The following is a 23,372-nucleotide window of genomic DNA, read 5'->3' as shown; positions in this document are numbered from 1 at the left end:
TGCATTGACATTATTCATTGATTTTAGCCATTGAAAGTCGTCCTGTCACTCATATACCAGAAATTGTTGAAGGTATTGGCTGAACGCAAAAAGATAGCAGCTCACCCTCTTTGAATCTTCTTTAGCATGCCAAAAGGAGGAGGAAAAAGCAAAAAATTTCAGACTTCCACCTTTCAAAGCAGAGAAATGACTGTTTGTGCATGACATTATTCATTGATTTTAGCCATTGAAAAACATCCTGTTACTCATATACCAGAAATGGTTGATGGTATTGGCTGAACAGAAACAGGTTGCTGCTCAGTCTCTTTGAATCTTCTTTAGCATGCTAAAAGAAGCAGGAAAAAGCAAAAAATTTCAGAATTCCACCTTTCAAAGCAGAGAAATGACTGTTTGTGCAATGAGATTATTCATTAATTTTAGCCATTGAAAACAGTCCTGTTACTTATATACCAGAATTGGATGAAGGTACTGGCTCAACGCAAACAGATAGCAGCTCACCCTCTTTGAATCTTCTTTAGTATGCTAAAAGGAGCAGGAAAAAGCAAAAAAATTCAGAATTCCACCTCTCCCCGCAGAGAAATGACTGAGCATTGACATTATTCACTAATTTTAGCCATTGAAACATGTCTTGTTACTCATATACCAGAAATGGTTGAAGGAATTGGCTGAACGCAAACACATAGCAGCTCAGCCTCTTGGAATCGTCTTTTGCATGCTAAAAGGAGGAGAAAAAACAAAAAAAATTCAGAATTCCACCTTTCCAAGCAGAGAAATGACTGTTTGTGCAATGACATTATTCATTGATTTAAGCAATTGAAAAACATCTTGTTACTCATATACCAGAAATGGTTGAAGGTATTGGCTGAACACAAACCGATAGCAGCTCACGCTCTTTGAATCTTCTTTAGAATGCTAAAAGGTGCAGGAAAAAGCAAAAAATTTCAGAATTCCACCTTTCAAAGCAGAGAAATGACTGAGCAATAACATTATTCACTGATTTTAGCCATTGAAAAATGTCCTGTTACTTATATACCAGAAATGGTTGAAGGTATTGGCTGAACACAAAGAGATAGCAGCCCACCCTCTTTGAATCTTCTTTAACATGATAAAAGGAGCAGGAAAAACAAAAAAATTCAGAATTCCACCTTTCAAAGCAGAGAAATGTCTGTTTATGCAATGACATTATTCATTGATTTAGCCTTTGAAAACAGTCCTGTTATTCATATACCAGAATTGGTTGAAGGTACTGGCTGAACGCAAACAGATAGCAGCTCACCCTGTTTTATTCTTCTTTAGCATGCTAAAAGAAGCAGGAAAATGCAAAAAATTTCAGATCGCCACCTTTCCCAGCAGAGAAATGACTGAGCAATAACATTATTCACTGATTTTAGCCATTGAAAAACGTCCTGTTACTCATATAACAGGAATGGTTGAAGGTATTGGCTGAACGCAAACAGATAGCCGCTCAGCCTCTTTGGATCATCTTTTGCATGCTAAAAGGAGCAGAAAAAAAACAAAAAACCTTTCAGAATTCCACCTTTCCAAGCAGAGAAATGACTGTTTGTGCAATGACATTATTCATTGATTTTAGCCATTGAAAACCATCCTGTCACTCATATACCAGAAATGGTTGAAGGTATTGGCTGAACGCAGACAGATAGCAGCTCACCCTATTTTAATCTTCTTTAGCATGCTAAAATTAGCAGGAAAAAGCAAAAAATTTCAGAATTCCAGCTTTCAAAGAAGAGAAATGACTGACTAATGACATTATTCACTGATTTTAGCCATTGAAAAATGTCCTGTTACTCATATACCAGAAATGGTTGAAGGTATTGGCTGAACACAAAGAGATAGGAGCCCACCCTCGTTGAATCATCTTTAGCATGATAAAATGAGCAGGAAAAAGCAAAAAATTTCAGAATTTCAACTTTCAAAGCAGAGAAATGACTGTTTGTGCAATGACAATTTTCATTGATTTTAGCCATTGAAAACAGTCCTGTTACTCATACTAGAATTTGTTGAAGGTACTAGCTGAACGCAAACAGATAGCAGCACACGCTTTTTGAATCTTCTTTAGCATGCTAAAAGGAGCAGGAAAAAGCAAAAAAAATCAGAATTCCACCTCTCGCAGCAGACAAATGACAGAGCAATGACATTATTCACTAATTTTAGCCATTGAAAAATGTCCTGTTAATCAAATTCCAGAAATGGTTAAAGGTATTGGCTGAACACAAACAGATAGCAGATCAGCCTCTTTTAATCGTCTTTTGCATGCTAAAAGGAGCAGAAAAAAAAAATAGAATTCCACCTTTCAAAGCAGAGAAATGATTATTTGTGCAATGACATAATTCATGGATTTTAGCTATTGAAAACCGTCCTGTCACTCATATACCAGAAATGGTTGAAGATATTAGCTGAACGCAAACAGATTGCAGCTCACCCTATTTGAATCTTCTTTAGCATGCTATAAGGAGCAGGAAAAAGCAAAAAATTTCAGAATTCCACCTTTCACAGCAGAGAAATAACTCAGCAATGACATTATTCACTGATTTTAGCCATTGAAAAATGTCCTGTTACTCATATACCAGAAATGGTTGAAGGTATTGGCTGAACACAAAGAGATAGCAGCCCAACCTCTTTCAATCTTCTTTAGCATGATAAAAGGAGTAGGAAAAAGCAAAAAATTTCAGAATTCCACCTTTCAAAGCAGAGAAATGACTGTTTGTGCAATGACATTATTCATTGATTTTAGCCATTGAAAACAGTCCTGTTACTCATATACCAGATTTGGTTGAAGGTACTGGCTGAACGCAAACAAACAGCATCTCAACCTCTTTGAATCTTCTTTACCATGCTAAAAGGAACATGAAAAAGCAAAAAAATTCAGAATTCCACCTCTCCCAGCAGAGAAATGACTGAGCAATTACATTATTCACTAATTTTAGCCATTGAAAAATGTCCTGTTACTCATATACCAGAAATGGTTGAAGGTATTGGCTGAACGCAGATAGCAGCTCAGCCTCTTTGAATCATCTTTTGCATGCTAAAAGGAGGAGAAAAAAACAAAAAAAAATTCAAAATTCCACCTTTCCAAGCAGAGAAATGACTGTTTGTGCAATTACATTACTCATTGATTTTAGCCATTGAAAAACATCCTGCTACTCATATACCAGAAATCGTTGATGGTATTGGCTGAACACAAACAGTTTGCTGCTCAGCCTCTTTGAATCTTCTTTAGCATGCTAAAAGGAGCAAGAAAAAGCAAACAATTTCAAAAATTCCACCTTTCCAAGCAGAGAAGTGACTGTTTGTGCATTGACATTATTCATTGATTTCAGCCATTGAAAACCGTCCTGTCACTCATATACCAGAAATGGTTGAAGGTATTGGCTGAACGCAGACAGATAGCAGCTCAGCCTCCATTAATCTTCTTTAGCATGCTATAAGGAGTAGGAAAAAGCAAAAAATTTCAGTTTTCCAAATTTCAAAGCAGAGAAATGGCTGAGCAATGACATTATTCACTGATTTTAGCCATTGAAAAATATCCTGTTACTCATATACCAGAAATGGTTGAAGGCATTGGCTGAACACAAAGAGATAGCAGCCCACCCTCTTTGAATCTTTTTTAGCATGATAAAAGGAGCAGGAAAAAGCAAAAAATTTCAGAATTCCACCTTTCAATGCAGAGAAATCACTGTTTGTGCAATGACATTATTCATTTATTTTAGCCATTGAAAACCGTCCTGTTACTTATATACAAGAAATGGTTGATGGTATTGGTTGAACATAATCAGGTTGCAGCTCACCCTCTTTGAATCTTCTTTAGCATGCTAAAAGGAGCAGGAAAAAGCAAAAAATTTCAAAAATTCCACCTTTCCAAGCAGAGAAGTGATTGTTTGTGCATGGACACTATTCATTGATTTTAGCCATTGAAAACCGTCCTGTCACTCATATACCAGAAATGGTTGAAGGTATTGGCTAAACGGAAACAGATAGCAGCTCACCCTTTTTGAATCTTCTTTAGGATGCTAAAAGAGCAGGAAAAATCAAAAAATTTCACAATTCCACCTTTCAAAGCAGAGAAATTACTGAGCAATAACATTATTCACTGATTTTAGCCATTAAAAAATGTCCTGTTACTCATATACAAGAAATAGTTGTAGGTATTGGCTTAACACAAAGAGAGAGCAGCCCACCCTCTTTGAATTTTCTGAAGCATGATAAAAGGAGCAGGAGAAAACAAAAAATTTCAGAATTCCACCTTTCAAAGTAGAGAAATGACTGTTTATTCAATGAGATTATTCATTGATTTTAGCCATTGAAAACAGTCCTGTTACTCATATACCAGAATTGAATGAAGGTACTGGCTGAACGCAAACAGATAGCAGCTCCCCCTCTTTGAATCTTCTTTAGCATGCAAAAAGGAGCAGGAAAAAGCAAAAAAATTCAGAATTCCACCTCTCCCCACTGAGAAATGACTGGGCAATGACATTATTCACTAATTTTAGCCATTGAAACATGTCTTGTTACTCATATACCAGAAATGGTTGAATGTATTGGCTGAACGCAAACAGATAGCCTGCTCAGCCTCTTTGAATCGTCTTTTGCATGCTAAAAGGAGGAGAAAAAACAAAAAAAAATTCAGAATTCCACCTTTCCAAGCAGAGAAATGACTGTTTGCGCAATGACATTATTCATTGATTTTAGCCATTGAAAAACATCTTGTTACTCATATAACAGAAATGGTTGATGGTATTGGCTGAACACAAACAGTTTCCTGCTCACCCTATTTTAATCTTCTTTAGCATGCTAAAAGGAGCAGGAAAAAGCAAAAAATTTCAGAATTCCAGCTTTCAAAGAAGAGAAATGACTGACTAATGACATTATTCACTGATTTTAGCCATTGAAAAATGTCCTGTTACTCATATACCAGAAATGGTTGAAGGTATTGGCTGAACACAAAGAGATAGGAGCCCACCCTCGTTGAATCATCTTTAGCATGATAAAATGAGCAGGAAAAAGCAAAAAATTTCAGAATTTCAACTTTCAAAGCAGAGAAATGACTGTTTGTGCAATGACAATTTTCATTGATTTTAGCCATTGAAAACAGTCCTGTTACTCATACTAGAATTTGTTGAAGGTACTAGCTGAACGCAAACAGATAGCAGCACACGCTTTTTGAATCTTCTTTAGCATGCTAAAAGGAGCAGGAAAAAGCAAAAAAAATCAGAATTCCACCTCTCGCAGCAGACAAATGACAGAGCAATGACATTATTCACTAATTTTAGCCATTGAAAAATGTCCTGTTAATCAAATTCCAGAAATGGTTAAAGGTATTGGCTGAACACAAACAGATAGCAGATCAGCCTCTTTTAATCGTCTTTTGCATGCTAAAAGGAGCAGAAAAAAAAATAGAATTCCACCTTTCAAAGCAGAGAAATGATTATTTGTGCAATGACATAATTCATGGATTTTAGCTATTGAAAACCGTCCTGTCACTCATATACCAGAAATGGTTGAAGATATTAGCTGAACGCAAACAGATTGCAGCTCACCCTCTTTGAATCTTCTTTAGCATGCTATAAGGAGCAGGAAAAAGCAAAAAATTTCAGAATTCCACCTTTCACAGCAGAGAAATGACTCAGCAATGACATTATTCACTGATTTTAGCCATTGAAAAATGTCCTGTTACTCATATACCAGAAATGGTTGAAGGTATTGGCTGAACACAAAGAGATAGCAGCCCAACCTCTTTCAATCTTCTTTAGCATGATAAAAGGAGTAGGAAAAAGCAAAAAATTTCAGAATTCCACCTTTCAAAGCAGAGAAATGACTGTTTGTGCAATGACATTATTCATTGATTTTAGCCATTGAAAACAGTCCTGTTACTCATATACCAGATTTGGTTGAAGGTACTGGCTGAACGCAAACAAACAGCATCTCAACCTCTTTGAATCTTCATTACCATGCTAAAAGGAACATGAAAAAGCAAAAAAATTCAGAATTCCACCTCTCCCAGCAGAGAAATGACTGAGCAATTACATTATTCACTAATTTTAGCCATTGAAAAATGTCCTGTTACTCATATACCAGAAATGGTTGAAGGTATTGGCTGAACGCAGATAGCAGCTCAGCCTCTTTGAATCATCTTTTGCATGCTAAAAGGAGGAGAAAAAAACAAAAAAAAATTCAAAATTCCACCTTTCCAAGCAGAGAAATGACTGTTTGTGCAATTACATTACTCATTGATTTTAGCCATTGAAAAACATCCTGCTACTCATATACCAGAAATCGTTGATGGTATTGGCTGAACACAAACAGTTTGCTGCTCAGCCTCTTTGAATCTTCTTTAGCATGCTAAAAGGAGCAAGAAAAAGCAAACAATTTCAAAAATTCCACCTTTCCAAGCAGAGAAGTGACTGTTTGTACATTGACATTATTCATTGATTTCAGCCATTGAAAACCGTCCTGTCACTCATATACCAGAAATGGTTGAAGGTATTGGCTGAACGCAGACAGATAGCAGCTCAGCCTCCATTAATCTTCTTTAGCATGCTATAAGGAGTAGGAAAAAGCAAAAAATTTCAGTTTTCCAAATTTCAAAGCAGAGAAATGGCTGAGCAATGACATTATTCACTGATTTTAGCCATTGAAAAATATCCTGTTACTCATATACCAGAAATGGTTGAAGGCATTGGCTGAACACAAAGAGATAGCAGCCCACCCTCTTTGAATCTTTTTTAGCATGATAAAAGGAGCAGGAAAAAGCAAAAAATTTCAGAATTCCACCTTTCAATGCAGAGAAATCACTGTTTGTGCAATGACATTATTCATTTATTTTAGCCATTGAAAACCGTCCTGTTACTTATATACAAGAAATGGTTGATGGTATTGGTTGAACATAATCAGGTTGCAGCTCACCCTCTTTGAATCTTCTTTAGCATGCTAAAAGGAGCAGAAAAAAGCAAAAAATTTCAAAAATTCCACCTTTCCAAGCAGAGAAGTGATTGTTTGTGCATGGACACTATTCATTGATTTTAGCCATTGAAAACCGTCCTGTCACTCATATACCAGAAATGGTTGAAGGTATTGGCTAAACGGAAACAGATAGCAGCTCACCCTTTTTGAATCTTCTTTAGGATGCTAAAAGAGCAGGAAAAATCAAAAAATTTCACAATTCCACCTTTCAAAGCAGAGAAATTACTGAGCAATAACATTATTCACTGATTTTAGCCATTAAAAAATGTCCTGTTACTCATATACAAGAAATAGTTGTAGGTATTGGCTTAACACAAAGAGAGAGCAGCCCACCCTCTTTGAATTTTCTGAAGCATGATAAAAGGAGCAGGAGAAAACAAAAAATTTCAGAATTCCACCTTTCAAAGTAGAGAAATGACTGTTTGTTCAATGAGATTATTCATTGATTTTAGCCATTGAAAACAGTCCTGATACTCATATACCAGAATTGAATGAAGGTACTGGCTGAACGCAAACAGATAGCAGCTCCCCCTCTTTGAATCTTCTTTAGCATGCAAAAAGGAGCAGGAAAAAGCAAAAAAATTCAGAATTCCACCTCTCCCCACTGAGAAATGACTGGGCAATGACATTATTCACTAATTTTAGCCATTGAAACATGTCTTGTTACTCATATACCAGAAATGGTTGAATGTATTGGCTGAACGCAAACAGATAGCAGCTCAGCCTCTTTGAATCGTCTTTTGCATGCTAAAAGGAGGAGAAAAAACAAAAAAAAATTCAGAATTCCACCTTTCCAAGCAGAGAAATGACTGTTTGTGCAATGACATTATTCATTGATTTAAGCCATTGAAAAACATCTTGTTACTCATATAACAGAAATGGTTGATGGTATTGGCTGAACACAAACAGTTTCCTGCTCACCCTCTTTAAATCTTCTTTAGCATGTTAAAAGGAGCAGGAAAAAGGAAAAAATTTCAAAAATTCCACCTTTCCAAGCAGAGAAGTGACTGCTTGTGCATGGACATTATTCATTGATTTTAGCAATTGAAAACCGTCCTGTCACTCATATACCAGAAATTGTTAAATTTATTGGCTGAACGCAAACAGATAGCAGCACACCCTCTTTGAATCTTCTTTAGCATGCTAAAAGGAGCAGGAAAAGCAAAAAATTTCAGAATTCCACCTTTCAAAGCAGAGAAATGACTGAGCAATGACATTATTCACTGATTTTAGCCATTGAAAATCGTCCTGTTACTCATATACCAGAAATGGTTGAAGGTATTGGCTGAACGCAGACAGATAGCAGCTCACCCTCCTTTAATCTTCTTTAGCATGCTATAAGGAGTAGGAAAAAGCAAAAAAATTCAGTTTTCCAAATTTCAAAGCAGAGAAATGACTGAGCAATGACATTATTCACTGATTTTAGCCATTGAAAAATGTCCTGTTACTCATATACCAGAAATGGTTGAAGGTATTGGCTGAACACAAAGAGATAGCAGCCCACCCTCTTTGAATCTTCTTTAGCATGATTAAAGGAGCAGGAAAAAGCAAAAAATTTCAGAATTCCACCTTTCAATGCAGAGAAATCACTGTTTGTGCAATGACATTATTCATTGATTTTAGCCATTGAAAACTGTCCTGTTACTTATATACAAGAAATGGTTGATAGTATTGGTTGAACATAATCAGGCTGCAGCTCACCCTCTTTGAATCTTCTTTAGCATGCTAAAAGGAGCAGGAAAAAGCAAAAAAATTCAAAAATTCCACCTTTCCAAGCAGAGAAGTGACTGTGTGTGCATGGACATTATTCATTGATTTTAGCCATTGAAAACCGTCCTGTCACTCATATACTAGAAATGGTTGAAGGTATTGGCTAAACGCAAACAGATAGCCGCTCACCCTCTTTGAATCTTCTTTAGGATGCTAAAAGGAGCAGGAAAAATCAAAAAATTTCAGAATTCCACCTTTCAAAGCAGAGAAATTACTGAGCAATAACATTATTCACTGATTTTAGCCATTAAAAAATGTCCTGTTACTCATATACAAGAAATAGTTGAAGGTATTGGCTGAACGCAAACAGATAGCAGCTCAGCCTCTTTGAATGGTCTTTTGCATGCTAAAAGGAGGAGAAAAAACAAAAAAAAATTCAGAATTCCACCTTTCCAAGCAGAGAAATGACTGTTTGTGCAATGACATTATTCATTGATTTCAGCCATTGAAAAACATCTTGTTACTCATATACCAGAAATGGTTGATGGTATTGGCTGAAAACAAACAGTTTGCTGCTCATCCTCTTTGAATCTTCTTTAGCATGCTAAAAGGAGCAGGAAAAAGGAAAAATTTCAAAAATTCCATCTTTCCAAGCAGAGAAGTGACTGCTTGTGCATTGACATTATTCATTGATTTTAGCCATTGAAAACCGTCCTGTCACTCATATACCAGAAATGGTTGAATTTATTGGCTGAACGCAAACAGATAGCAGCTCACCCTCTTTGAATCTTCTTTAGCATGCTAAAAGGAGCAGGAAAAAGCAAAAAATTTCAGAATTCCACCTTTCAAAGCAGAGAAATGACTGAGCAATAACATTATTCACTGATTTTAGCCATTGAAAAATGTCCTGTTACTCATATACCAGAAATGATTGAAGGTATTGGCTGAACACAAAGAGATAGCACCCCACCCTCTTTGAATCTTCTTTAGCATGCTAAAAGGAGCAGGAAAAAGAAAAAAAAATCAGAATTCCACCTTTCAAAGCAGAGAAATGACTGTTTGTGCAATGACATTATTCATTGATTTTAGCCTTTGAAAACAGTCCTGTTACTCATATACCAGAATTGGTTGAAGGTACTGGCTGAACGCAAACAGATAGCAGCTCAACCTCTTTTATTCTTCTTTAGCATGCTAAAAGGAGCAGGAAAATGCAAAAAAATTCAGAACTCCATCTATCCCAGCAGAGAAATGACTGAGCAATGACATTATTCACTGATTTTAGCCATTGAAAATCGTCCTGTTACTCATACACCAGAAATGGTTGACGATATTGGCTAAACGCAAACAGATAGCCGCTCAGCCTCTTTGGATCATCTTTTGCATGCTAAAAGGAGCAGAAAAAAAAAAAAACATTTCAGAATTCCACCTTTCCAAGCAGAGAAATGACTGTTTGTGCAATGACATTATTCATTGATTTTAGCCATTGAAAACCATCCTGTTACTTATATACCAGAAATGGTTGATGGTATTGGCTGAACACAAACAGGTTGGAGCTCACCCTCTTTGAATCTTCTTTAGCATGATAAAAGGAGCAGGAAAAAGCAAAAAATTTCAGAATTCCACCTTTCAAAGCAGAGAAATGACTGTTTGTGCAATGACATTATTCATTGATTTTAGCCATTGAAAACAGTCCTGTTACTCATATACCAGATTTGGTTGAAGGTACTGGCTGAACGCAAACAAACAGCATCTCAACCTCTTTGAATCTTCTTTAGCATGCTAAAAGGAACATGAAAAAGCAAAAAAATTCAGAATTCCACCTCTCCCAGCAGAGAAATAACTGAGCAATTACATTATTCACTAATTTTAGCCATTGAAAAATGTCCTGTTACTCATATACCAGAAATGGTTGAAGGTATTGGCTGAACGCAAACAGATAGCAGCTCAGCCTCTTTGAATCATCTTTTGCATGCTAAAAGGAGGAGAAAAAAACAAAAAAAAATTCAAAATTCGACCTTTCCAAGCAGAGAAATGACTGTTTGTGCAATTACATTATTCATTGATTTTAGCCATTGAAAAACATCCTGTTACTCATATACCAGAAATCGTTGATGGTATTGGCTGAACACAAACAGTTTGCTGCTCAGCCTCTTTGAATCTTCTTTAGCATGCTAAAAGGAGCAAGAAAAAGCAAACAATTTCAAAAATTCCACCTTTCCAAGCAGAGAAGTGACTGTTTGTGCATTGACATTATTCATTGATTTCAGCCATTGAAAACCGTCCTGTCACTCATATACCAGAAATGGTTGAAGGTATTGGCTGAACGCAGACAGATAGCAGCTCACCCTCCTTTAATCTTCTTTAGCATGCTATAAGGAGTAGGAAAAAGCAAATAATTTCAGTTTTCCAAATTTCAAAGCAGAGAAATGACTGAGCAATGACATTATTCACTGATTTTAGCCATTGAAAAATATCCTGTTACTCATATAACAGAAATGGTTGAAGGTATTGGCTGAACACAAAGAGATAGCAGCCCACACTCTTTGAATCTTTTTTAGCATGATAAAAGGAGCAGGAAAAAGCAAAATAATTTCAGAATTCCACCTTTCAATGCAGAGAAATCACTGTTTGTGCAATGACATTATTCATTTATTTTAGCCATTGAAAACCGTCCTGTTACTTATATACAAGAAATGGTTGATGGTATTGGTTGAACATAATCAGGTTGCAGCTCACCCTCTTTGAATCTTCTTTAGCATGCTAAAAGGAGCAGGAAAAAGCAAAAAATTTCAAAAATTCCACCTTTCCAAGCAGAGAAGTGATTGTTTGTGCATGGACACTATTCATTGATTTTAGCCATTGAAAACCGTCCTGTCACTCATATACCAGAAATGGTTGAAGGTATTGGCTAAACGGAAACAGATAGCAGCTCACCCTCTTTGAATCTTCTTTAGGATGCTAAAAGAGCAGGAAAAATCAAAAAATTTCAGAATTCCACCTTTCAAAGCAGAGAAATTACTGAGCAATAACATTATTCACTGATTTTAGCCATTAAAAAATGTCCTGTTACTAATATACAAGAAATAGTTGTAGGTATTGGCTTAACACAAAGAGAGAGCAGCCCACCCTCTTTGAATTTTCTTTAGCATGATAAAAGGAGCAGGAAAAAACAAAAAATTTCAGAATTCCACCTTTCAAAGTAGAGAAATGACTGTTTGTTGAATGAGATTATTCATTGATTTTAGCCATTGAAAACAGTCCTGTTACTCATATACCAGAATTGAATGAAGGTACTGGCTGAACGCAAACAGATAGCAGCTCCCCCTCTTTGAATCTTCTTTAGCATGCTAAAAGGAGCAGGAAAAAGCAAAAAAATTCAGAATTCCACCTCTCCCCACAGAGAAATGACTGGGCAATGACATTATTCACTAATTTTAGCCATTGAAACATGTCTTGTTACTCATATACCAGAAATGGTTGAATGTATTGGCTGAACGCAAACAGATAGCAGCTCAGCCTCTTTGAATCGTCTTTTGCATGCTAAAAGGAGGAGAAAAAACAAAAAAAAATTCAGAATTCCACCTTTCCAAGCAGAGAAATGACTGTGTGTGCAATGACATTATTCATTGATTTAAGCCATTGAAAAACATCTTGTTACTCATATAACAGAAATGGTTGATGGTATTGGCTGAACACAAACAGTTTGCTGCTCACCCTCTTTGAATCTTCTTTAGCATGTTAAAAGGAGCAGGAAAAAGGAAAAAATTTCAAAAATTCCACCTTTCCAAGCAGAGAAATGACTGTTTGTGCAATGACATTATTCATTTATTTAAGCCATTGAAAAACATCTTGTTACTCATATACCAGAAATGGTTGATGGTATTGGCTGAACACAAACAGTTTGCTGCTCACCCTCTTTGAATCTTCTTTAGCATGCTAAAAGGAGCAGGAAAAAGGAAAAAATTTCAGAATTCCACCTTTCCAAGCATAGAAATTACTGTTTGTGTAATGACATTATTCATTCAATTTAGCCATTGAATATCGTCATTTTTCTCATATACCCAAAATGATTTTAAGGTATTTGGCTGAATTCCAACAGATTGCAGCTCACTCTCTTTGAATCTTCTTTAGCATTCTAAAAGGAGCAGGAAAAAGCAAAAAATTTCAGAATTCCACCTTTCCAAGCAGAAAAATGACTGTTTGTGCAATGACATTATTCATCGATTTTAGACATTGAAAACCATCCTGTTACTCATATACCAGAAATGGTTGAAGGCATTGGCTGAATGCAAACAGATAGCAGCTCACCCTCTTTGAATCTTCATTAGCCTGCTAAAAGGAGCAGGAAAAAGCAAAACATTTCAGAATTCCACCTTTCCAAGCAGACAATTGACTGTTTGTGCAAAGACAATATTCATTCATTTTAGCCATTGAAAACGATCCTATTACTCATGTACCAGAAATGGTTGAAGGCATTGGCTGAAAGCAAACAGATAGCAGCTCACCCTCTTTGAATCTTCTTTAGAATGCTAAAAGTAGCTGGAAATAGCAAAAAAATTCAGGTTAACACCTTTCCAAGCAGAGAAATGACTGTGCAATGACCTTATTCACTGATTTTAGCCATTGAAAAACGTCCTGTTGCTCATATACCAGAACTGGTTGAAGGAATTGGCTGAACATAAACAGATAGCAGCTCACCCTCTTTGAATCTTCTTTAGCATGCTAAAAGGAGCAGGAAAAAGCAAATAATTTCAGAATTCCACCTTTCCAAGCAGAGAAATGACTGTTTGTGTAATGACAATATTCATTCAATTTAGCCATTGAATACCGTCATTTTTCTCAGATACCCGAAATGGTTTTAAGGTATTTGGCTGAATTCCAACAGATAGCAGCTCACCCTCTTTGAATCTTCTTTAGCATGCTAAAAGAAGCAGGAAAAAGTAAAAAATTTCAGAATTCCTCCTTTCAAATCAGAGAAATGACTTTTTGAGCAATGGCATTATTCATTGGTTTTAGCCATTGAAAAACATTCTGTTAGTCATATACCAGAAATGGTTGAAGGTATCGGCTGAACGCAAACAGATAGCAGCTCACCCTCTTTGAATCTTCTTTATCATGCTAAAAGGAACAGGAAAAAGCAAAAAATTTCAGAATTCCACCTTTCCAAGCATAGAAATTAGTGTTTGTGTAATGACATTATTCATTCAATTTAGCCATTGAATACCGTCATTTTTCTCATATACCCGAAATGGTTTTAAGTTATTGGCTGAATGCAAACAGATAGCAGCTCACCCTCTTTGAATCTTCTTTAGCATGCTAAAAGTAGCATGAAAAAGCAAAACAATTCAGAATTCCACCTTTCCAAGCAGAGAAATGTCTCTTTGTGCAATGACATAATTCCTTGATTTTAGCCATTGAAAACCGTCCTGCCTCCCATATACCAGAAATGGTTGAAGGTATTGGCTGAAGGCAAACAGATAGCAGCTCAACCACTTTGAATCTTCTTTAGCATGCTAAAAGTAGCAGGAAAAGGCAAAATAATTTCAGAATTCCACCTTTCAAAGCAGAGAAATGACTGTTTGTTCAATGACATTAATCATGAATTTTAGACATTGAAAAACATCCTGTTACTCATAAACCAGAAACGGTTGAAGGTATTGGCTGAACGCAAGCAAACAGTAACTCAATCTCTTTGAATCTTCTTTGGCACGGTAGAAGGAGCAGGAAAAAGCAAAATAATTTCAGAACTCCACCTTTCCAAGCAGAGACATGACTGTTTGTTCAATGACATTATTCATTGATTTTAGACATTGAAATCCGTCCTGTTACTCATATACCAGAATTGGTTGAAGGTATTGGCTGAACTCAAACACATAGCAGCTCACCCTTTTTGAATCTTCTTTAGCATGCTAAAAGGAGCAGGAAAAAGCAAAACAATTTCAGAAATCCACCTTTCCAAGCAGAGAAATGACTGTTTGTACAATGACATTATTCTTTGATTTTAGCCATTGAAAAAATTCCTGTTACTCATACACCAGAAATGGTTGAAGGTATTGGCTGAACACTCACAGATAGCAGCTCAACCTCTTTGAATCTTCTTTAGCATGCAAAAGGAGCAGGAAAAAGCAAAAAATTTCAGAATTCCACCTTTCCAAGCAGAGAATTGACTCATTGTGCAATGACATTATTCATTCATTTTAGTCAATGAAAACCGTCCTCTTACTCATATACCAGAAATGGATGAAGGTATTGGCAGAAAGCAAACAGATTGCAGCTCACCCTCTTTGAGTCTTCTTTAGCATGCTAAAAGAAGCAGGAAAAAGCAAAACATTTCAGAATTCCATCTTTACAAGCAGAGAATTGACTGTTTGTGAAATGGCATTATTCAATCATTTTAGCCATTGAAAACAGTCCTGTTACTCATATACCAGAAATGGATGAAAGTTTTGGGTGAGCGCAAACAGATAGCAGCTCATCCTCTTTGAATCTTCTTTAGCATTCTAAAAGGAGCAGGAAAAAGCAGAACATTTCAGAATTGCAATTTTCCAAGCAGACAATTGACAGTTTGTGCAAAGACAATATTTATTCATTTTAGCCATTGAAAACCGTCCTGTTACTTATATACAATAAATGGATGAAGGTATTGGCTGAACACAACCAGACAGCTCACAATCTTTGAATCTTCTTTAACATGCTTAAAGGAGAAGGAAAAAACAAAAAAATTCAGAATTCCACCTTTCCAAGCAGAGAAATGAGTGTTTGTGCAATGACATTATTCAATGATTTTAGCCATTGAAAATGATCCTATTACTCATTAACCAGAAATGGTTGAAGGTATTGGCTGAACGCAAACAGATAGCAGCTCACCCTCTTTGAATCTTCTTTAGCATGCAAAACGAAGCTGGAAAAAGCAAAAAATTTCAGAATTCCACCTTTCCAAGCAGAGAAATGTCTGTTTGTGCAATGACATTATTCATTGATTTTAGCCATTGAAAACCGTCCTGTTACTCTTATAACAGAAATGGTTGATGGTATTGGCTGAACCCAAAGAGATAGCAGCACACCATCTTTGAATCTTCTTTTGCATGCTAAAAGGAGCAGGAAAAAGCAAAAAATATCAGAATTCCACTTTTACAAGCAGAGAAATGACTGTTTGTGCAATGACATTATTCATTGATTTTAGCTATTGAAAAACATTCTGTTACTCATACACCAGAAATGGTTGAAGGCATTGGCTGAACGTAAATAGACAGCAACTCACCCTCTATGAATCTTCTATAGCATGCTAAAAGGAGCGGGAAAAAGCAAAATAATTTCAGAATTCCACCTTTTCAAGAAGAGAAATGGCTGTTTGTGCAATGATATTATTCATTCATTTTAGCCATTGAAAAACGTTCTGTTACTCAAATACCAGAAATGGTTGAAGGTATTGGCTGAACGCACACAGATAGCAGCTCACCCTCTTTCAATCTTCTTTATCATGATAAAAGGAGCAGGAGAAAGCAAAACATTTTAGAATTCCACCTTTCCAAGCAGAGAAATGACTGTTTGTGTAATGACATTATTCATTTAATTTAGCCATTGAATACCGTCATTTTTCTCATATACCAGAAATAGTTTTAAGGTATTGGCTGAATGCGAACAGATAGCAGCTCACTCTCTTCGAATCTTCTTTAGCATGCTAAAAGGAGAAGGAAAAAGCAAAGAATTTCAGAATTGCACCTTTCCAAGCAGAGAAATGACTGTTCGTGCAATGACATTATTCATTGATTTTAGCCATTAAAAACTGTCCTGTCACTCATTAACCAGAAATGGTTGAAGGTATTGGCTGAATGCAAACAGATAGCAGCTCACCCTCTTTGAATCTTCTTAAGCATACAAAAAGTAGCAGGAAAAAGCAAAAAATTTCAGATTTCCACCTTTCAAAGCAGAGAAATGACTGTTTGTGCAATGACATTATTCACTGATTTTAGCCATTGAAAAACATCCTGTTACTCATATACCAGAAATGGTTGAAGGTATTGGCTGAACGCAAACAGATAGCAGCTCACCCTATCTGAATATTTTTTAGCATGCTAAAAGGAGCATGAAAAAGCCAAAAATTTCAGAATTCCACCTTTCCAAGCAGAGAAATGACTGTTTGTGCAATGACATTATTCATTGATTTTAGACATTGATAACAGTCTTGTTACTCATATACCAGAAATGGTTGAAGGTATTGGCTGAATGCAAACAGATAGCAGCTCACCCTCTTAGAATCTTCTTTAGCATGCTAAAAGTAGCAGGAAAAAGCAAAAAATTTCAGAATTGCATTTTTCCAAGCAGAGAATTGTCTGTGTGTGCAATGACAATATTCATTCATTTTAGCCATTGAAAACAGTCCTGCAACTCATATACCAGAAATGGATGAAGGTATTGGCTGAACGCAAACAGATAGCAGCTCAAACTCTTTGAATCTTCTTTAGCATGATAAAATGAGCAGGAAAAAATAAAAATTTCAGAATTCCACCTTTATAAGCAGAGAAATGACTGTTTGTGCAATGACATTATTCATTGATTTTAGCCATTGAAAAACATCCTGTTACTCATATACCAGAAATGGTTGAAGGTATCGGCTGAACGCAAACAGATAGCAGCTCACCCTCTTTCAATCTTCTTTATCATGCTAAAAGGAGCAGGAAAAAGCAAAATAATTTCAGAATTCCACCTTTCCAAGCAGAAAAATGACTATTTGTGCAATTACATTATTCATTGATTTTAGACATTGAAAACCGTCCTGTTACTCATATACCAGAAATGGTTGAAGGTATTGGCTGAATGCAAACAGATAGCAGCTCACCCTCTTTGAATCTTCTTTAGCATGCTAAAATGAGCAGAAGAAAGCAAAACATTGCAGAATTCCACCTTTCCAAGCAGAGAAATGACTGTTTGTGTAATGACATTATTCATTTAATTTAGCCATTGAATACCGTCATTTTTCTCATATACCAGAAATGGTTTTAAAGTATTGGCTAAATGCAAATAGATAGGAGCTCACCCTCTTTGAATCTTCTTTAGCATGCTAAAAGGAGAAGGAAAAAGCAAAAAATTTCAGAATTGCACCTTTCCAAGCAGAGAAATGACTGTTTGTGCAATGACATTATTCATTGATTTTAGCCATTGATAACCGTCCTGTCACTCATATACCAGAAATGCTTGAAGGTATTGGCTGAACGCAAACAGATAGCAGCTCAAACTCTTTGAATCTTCTTTAGCATGCTAAAATGAGCAGGAAAAAACAAAAAATTTCAGAATTCCACCTTTATAAGCAGAGAAATGACTGCTTGTGCAATGACATTATTCATTGATTTTAACCATTGAAAAACATCCTGTTACTCATATACCAGAAATGATTGAAGGTAATGGCTGAACGCAAACAGACAGCAACTCTTCCTCTTTGAATCTTCTTTAGTACGCTAAAAGGAGCAAGAAAAAGCAAAATAATTTCAGAATTCCACCTTTCCAAGCAGAGAAATGACTGTTTGTGCAATGACATTATTCATTGATTTTAGACATTGAAAACCGTCCTGTTACTCATATACCAGAAGTGGTTGAAGGTATTGGCTGAAGGCAAACAAATAGCAGCTCACCCTCTTTGAATCTTTTTTAGCATGCTAAAAGGAGCAGGAAAAAGCAAAACATTTCAGAATTCCACCTTTCCAAGCAGAGAATTGACTGTTTGTGCAATGACATTATTCATTGATTTTAGCCATTGAAAAACATTCTGTTACTCATACACCAGAAATGGTTGAAGGCATTGGCTGAATGTAAATAGATAGCAGCTCATCCTAATTGAATCTTCTTTAGAATGCTAAAAGTAGCAGGAAAAAGCAAAAAATTTCAGGTTTCCACCTTTCCAAACAGAGAAATGACTGTTTGTGCAATGACCTTATTCATTGATTTTAGCCATTGAAAAACGTCCTGTTGCTCATATACCAGAACTGTTTGAAGGAATTGGCTGAACAAAAACAGATAGCAGCTCACCCTCTTTGAATCTTCTTTAGCATGCTAAAAGGAGCAGGAAAAAGCAAAAAAATTCAGAATTCCACCTTTCCAAGCAGAGAAATGACTGTTTGTGTAATGACATTATTCATTCAATTTAGCCATTGAATACCGTCATTTTTCTCATATACCCGAAATGGTTTTAAGGTATTTGGCTGAATTCCAACAGATAGCAGCTCACCCTCTTTGAATCTTGTTTAGCATGCTAAAAGAAGCAGGAAAAAGTAAAAAATTTCACAATTCCTCCTTTCAAAGCACAGAAATGACTTTTTGAGCAATGACATTATTCATTGGTTTTAGCCATTGAAAAACATTCTGTTACTCATATACCAGAAATGGTTGAAGGTATCGGCTGAACGCAAACAGATAGCAGCTCACCCTCTTTGAATCTTCTTTAGCATGCTAAAAGGAGCAGGAAAAAGCAAAACATTTCAGAATTCCACTTTTCCAAGCAGTGAATAGACTATTTGTGCAAAGACAATATTCATTCATTTTAGCCATTGAAAACTGTCCTGTCATTCATATACCAGATATGTATGAAGGTATTGGCTGAACGCAAATAGATAGCAGCTGAAACTCTTTGAATCTTCTTTAGCATGCTAAAATGAGCAGGAAAAAACAAAAAAATACAGAATTCCACCTTTATAAGCAGAGAAATGACTGTTTGTGCAATGACATTATTTATTGATTTTAGCCATTGAAAACCATCCTGTTACTCATATAGCAGAAATGGTTGAAGGTATTGGCTGAACGCAAACAGATAGCAGCTCACTCTCTTTGAATCTTCTTTAGCATGCTAAAAGTAGCAGGAAAAAGCAAAAAAATTCAGAATTCCACATTAGAGATGAGCGGTGTTCGACTAGAACTGTTCGCCAATCTCAAATTCGAGCTGTTTTGGGCGGTGTTCGAGTTGTTTGACGAACCCGAACGATTTGCAAAAAATTCGGCTGTTCGAGGTTATGTTCGATAACTGTTCGTGCACCAAAAGCGTGTCCTGCATGTCTGGCGCTATTTAGAGCACCAATCATGCAGGGATTGTCTGCCACTCACTGTAATGCCACAGCCATGGTGGTTGTGGCATTACAGTGATTGCCCAAATCGATGGGAACAGTGCCAACAGTGAAACATGAAAAGCCGGCAATTCAGCAGCGGCATACACCGGTACCCGACAATTTAGAACCGAAAGAATAGAGCTTCACACATAGATTAGATAGATATAAACATGTCAGCCACATATATACGAAGTACAGTGAAAGTGCTGCTTACTGTACTTGTCATTTAGCGTAAAGGATTTATCAAAAAAAATAATAGTGTTTTCATGCACCGTCTCTTTAAAAAAGCCGGCCGGCAATTCAGCAGCGGTACCCGACAATTTATAACAGACAGAATAGAGCTTCACACATAGATTAGATAGATAGAAACATGTCAACCACATATATACGAAGTACAGTGACAGTGTTGCTTACTGTACTTGTCATTTAGCGTAAAGGATTTATCAAAAAAAATAATAGTGTTTTCATGCACCGTCTCTTTAAAAAAGCCGGCCGGCAATTCAGCAGCGGTACCCGACAATTTATAACAGACAGAATAGAGCTTCACACATAGATTAGATAGATAGAAACATGTCAGTCACATATATATGAAGTACAGTGATAGTGTTGGTTACTGTACTTGTCATTTAGTATTAAAATAAAGGATTTATTATTAAAAAAATTGGCGTGGGGTTCCCCTTAATTTTAGGCTCTAGCGGAGGTTAAGCAGACGGCTGGGGCAGATGTTTGAAGCCTGGGAAGGGGGTAATACCCACGGAGCTTCCCAGGCTACTAATATCAGCCCCCAGCTGAATACATAGCCTTTACTAGCTATTAAAATGGGGGACCCCCCAAAAAAAATGATGTGGGGTCCCCCCTAATTTAATAGCTAGCAAAGGCTAGGCAGACAGCTGGGGGCTGATATTAATAGCCCAGGAAGGGAGCCATGAATATTGGCCCCCTCCCAGGCTAGAAACACCAGCCGTCAGCCGCCCCAGAAATGGCGCATTCATAGGATGCGCCAATTCTGGCACTTAGCCTCGCTCTTCCACGCTGCCCTGGTGCGGTGGCAGGGGGTAATAGGGTTGGGGTTGATGTCAGCTTATAATGCCAGCTGACATCAAGCCCAGGTTAGTAATGGAGAGGCGTCTATAAGACACCCCCATTACTAACCCCATAGTCAAAGTTAAAAAAAACACAAACACCCAGAATAAAGTCCTTTAATTGAAATAAAGACACAATCCTTTATTGTTCTAAATTAAACCATACTTACCGTCACGCCCATTCCAGCTGAAGCCAACGATCTCCTGCAATAAAAGAAAAATAATAAAGCACCCTCATCCTTACCTTTCCATGGTTCCCACGACAGCTTCAGCTCTGCTTCATCGAGATGACAGGCTGGACCGCAGCAGAACGCTGCCATCCAGCCTCTCATCCCGCAGACACTGAGAAGCGCAGGCTTGCTTGCGCTGCTCAGCGTCTCTCTGTGACGACATCCAGATGAGCCGAGTTCATGTCCAATGAACTCGGCTCACCTCATGCACGTCACTGACAGTGTGGGAAAATTCTCACGCTGAAGCGGTGAGTGCAGGAGAATTCTCCCACGCTGTCAGTGACGTGCATAAGGTGAGCTCATGTCCAATGAACTCAGCTCACCTCCTGCACATCACTGACAGCGTGGGAGAATTCTCCTGCACTCAGCGCTTCAGTGTGAGAATTCTCCCACTCTGAAGCGCTGAGTGCAGGAGAATTTTCCCACGCTGTCAGTGACGTGCATGAGGTGAGCCGAGTTCATTGGACATTAACTCGGCTCATCTGGATGCCCTCACAGAGAGACACTGTGGAGCGCAAGCAAGCCTGCGCTTCTCAGTGTCTGCGGGATGACAGGCTGGATGGCAGCGTTCTGCTGCGGTCCAGCCTGTCATCTCGATGTAGCAGAGCTGAAGCTGTCATGGGAACCATGGAAAGGTAAGGATGATGTTGCTTTATTATTTTTCTTTTATTTCAGGAGATCGTTGGCTTCAGCTGGAATGGGCGTGATGGTAAGTATGGTTTAATTTAGAACAATAAAGAATTGTGTGTTTATTTCAATTAAAGGACTTTTTTCTGGGTGTTGTGTTTTTTTTAAATACTTTACTAGAAATTCATGGTGGTCATGTCTATTATTGGCGTGACCCCATGAATTTCGGGCTTAGGGCCAGCTGATAATGCCAAGCTGGCCCTAACCCCTTTATTACCCAGTGAGCCACCGCATCAGGGCCCTGGATGAGTTGGGTACAGCGCCAGAAGATGGCGCTTCTATGAACGCGCCATTTTCCGGGGTGGCTGCGGACTGCAATTTGCAGCGGGGGTGGCCCAGAAAGCTTGGGCCTCCCTGCGCTGCGGATTCCAGCCCCCAGCTGCCTAGTTGTACCTGGCTGGACACAAAAACAGGGCGAAGCCCCACGTCAATTTTCTTTAAATTATTTCATGAAATAATTAAGAAAAAAAGGGCTTCCCTATATTGTTGTGTCCGGCCAGGTACAAATAGGCAGCTGGTGGTTGGGGGCAGCCCGTTCCTGCCTGCTGTACCTGGCTGGACACAAATATAGTGCGAAGCCCCACGTCAATTTTTTTTAAATTATTTCATGAATTTCCTGAAATAATTTAAAAAAATTGAAGTGGGGCTTCGCACTATATTTGTGTCCAGCCAGGTACAGCAGGCAGGAACGGGCTACCCCCATCCACCAGCTGCCTATTTGTACCTGGCCGGACACAACAATATAGGGAAGCCCTTTTTTTCTTAATTATTTCATGAATTTCATGAAATAATTAAAAAAAATTGAAGTGGGGCTTCGCACTATATTTGTGTCCAGCCAGGTACAGCAGGCAGGAACGGGCTGCCCCCAACCACCAGCTGCCTATTTGTACCTGGCCGGACACAACAATATAGAGAAGGCCTTTTTTTCTTAATTATTTCATGAATTTCATGAAATAATTTAAAAAAAAGTACGTGGGGCTTCGCCCTATTTTTGTGTCCAGCCAGGTACAACTAGGAAGCTGGGGGCTGGAATCTGCAGCGCAGGGAGGCCCAAGCTTTCTGGGCCCCCCCCCGCTACAAATTGCAGTCCGCAGCCACCCCGGAAAATGGCGCGTTCATAGAAGCGCCATCTTCTGGCGCTGTACCCATCTCATCCAGGGTCCTGGTGCGGTGGCTCACTGGGTAATAAAGGGGTTAGGGCCAGCTTGGTATTATCAGCTGGCCCCAAGCCCAAAATTCATGGGGTCACGCCAGTATTAGACATGACCACCATGAATTTCTAGTAAAGTATTTAAAAAAAACACAACACCCAGAATAAAGTCCTTTAATTGAAATAAAGACACAATTCTTTATTGTTCTAAATTAAACCATACTTACCATCACACCCATTCCAGCTGAAGCCAACGATCTCCTGCAATAAAAGAAAAATAATAAACCAACCTCATCCTTACCTTTCCATGGTTCCCACGACAGCTTCAGCTCTGCTACATCGAGATGACTGGCTGGACCGCAGCAGAACGCTGCCATCCAGCCTGTCATGCCGCAGACACTGAGAAGAGCAGGCATGCTTGCGCTCCTCACTGTCTCGCTGT

Source organism: Phyllobates terribilis, unplaced genomic scaffold (assembly GCF_046119375.1).
Source record: "Phyllobates terribilis strain yellow unplaced genomic scaffold, ASM4611937v1 Scaffold_11__3_contigs__length_659146591, whole genome shotgun sequence".
Taxonomy (NCBI): Eukaryota; Metazoa; Chordata; class Amphibia; order Anura; family Dendrobatidae; genus Phyllobates; species Phyllobates terribilis.
Note: the sequence above shows the minus strand (reverse complement) of the source record.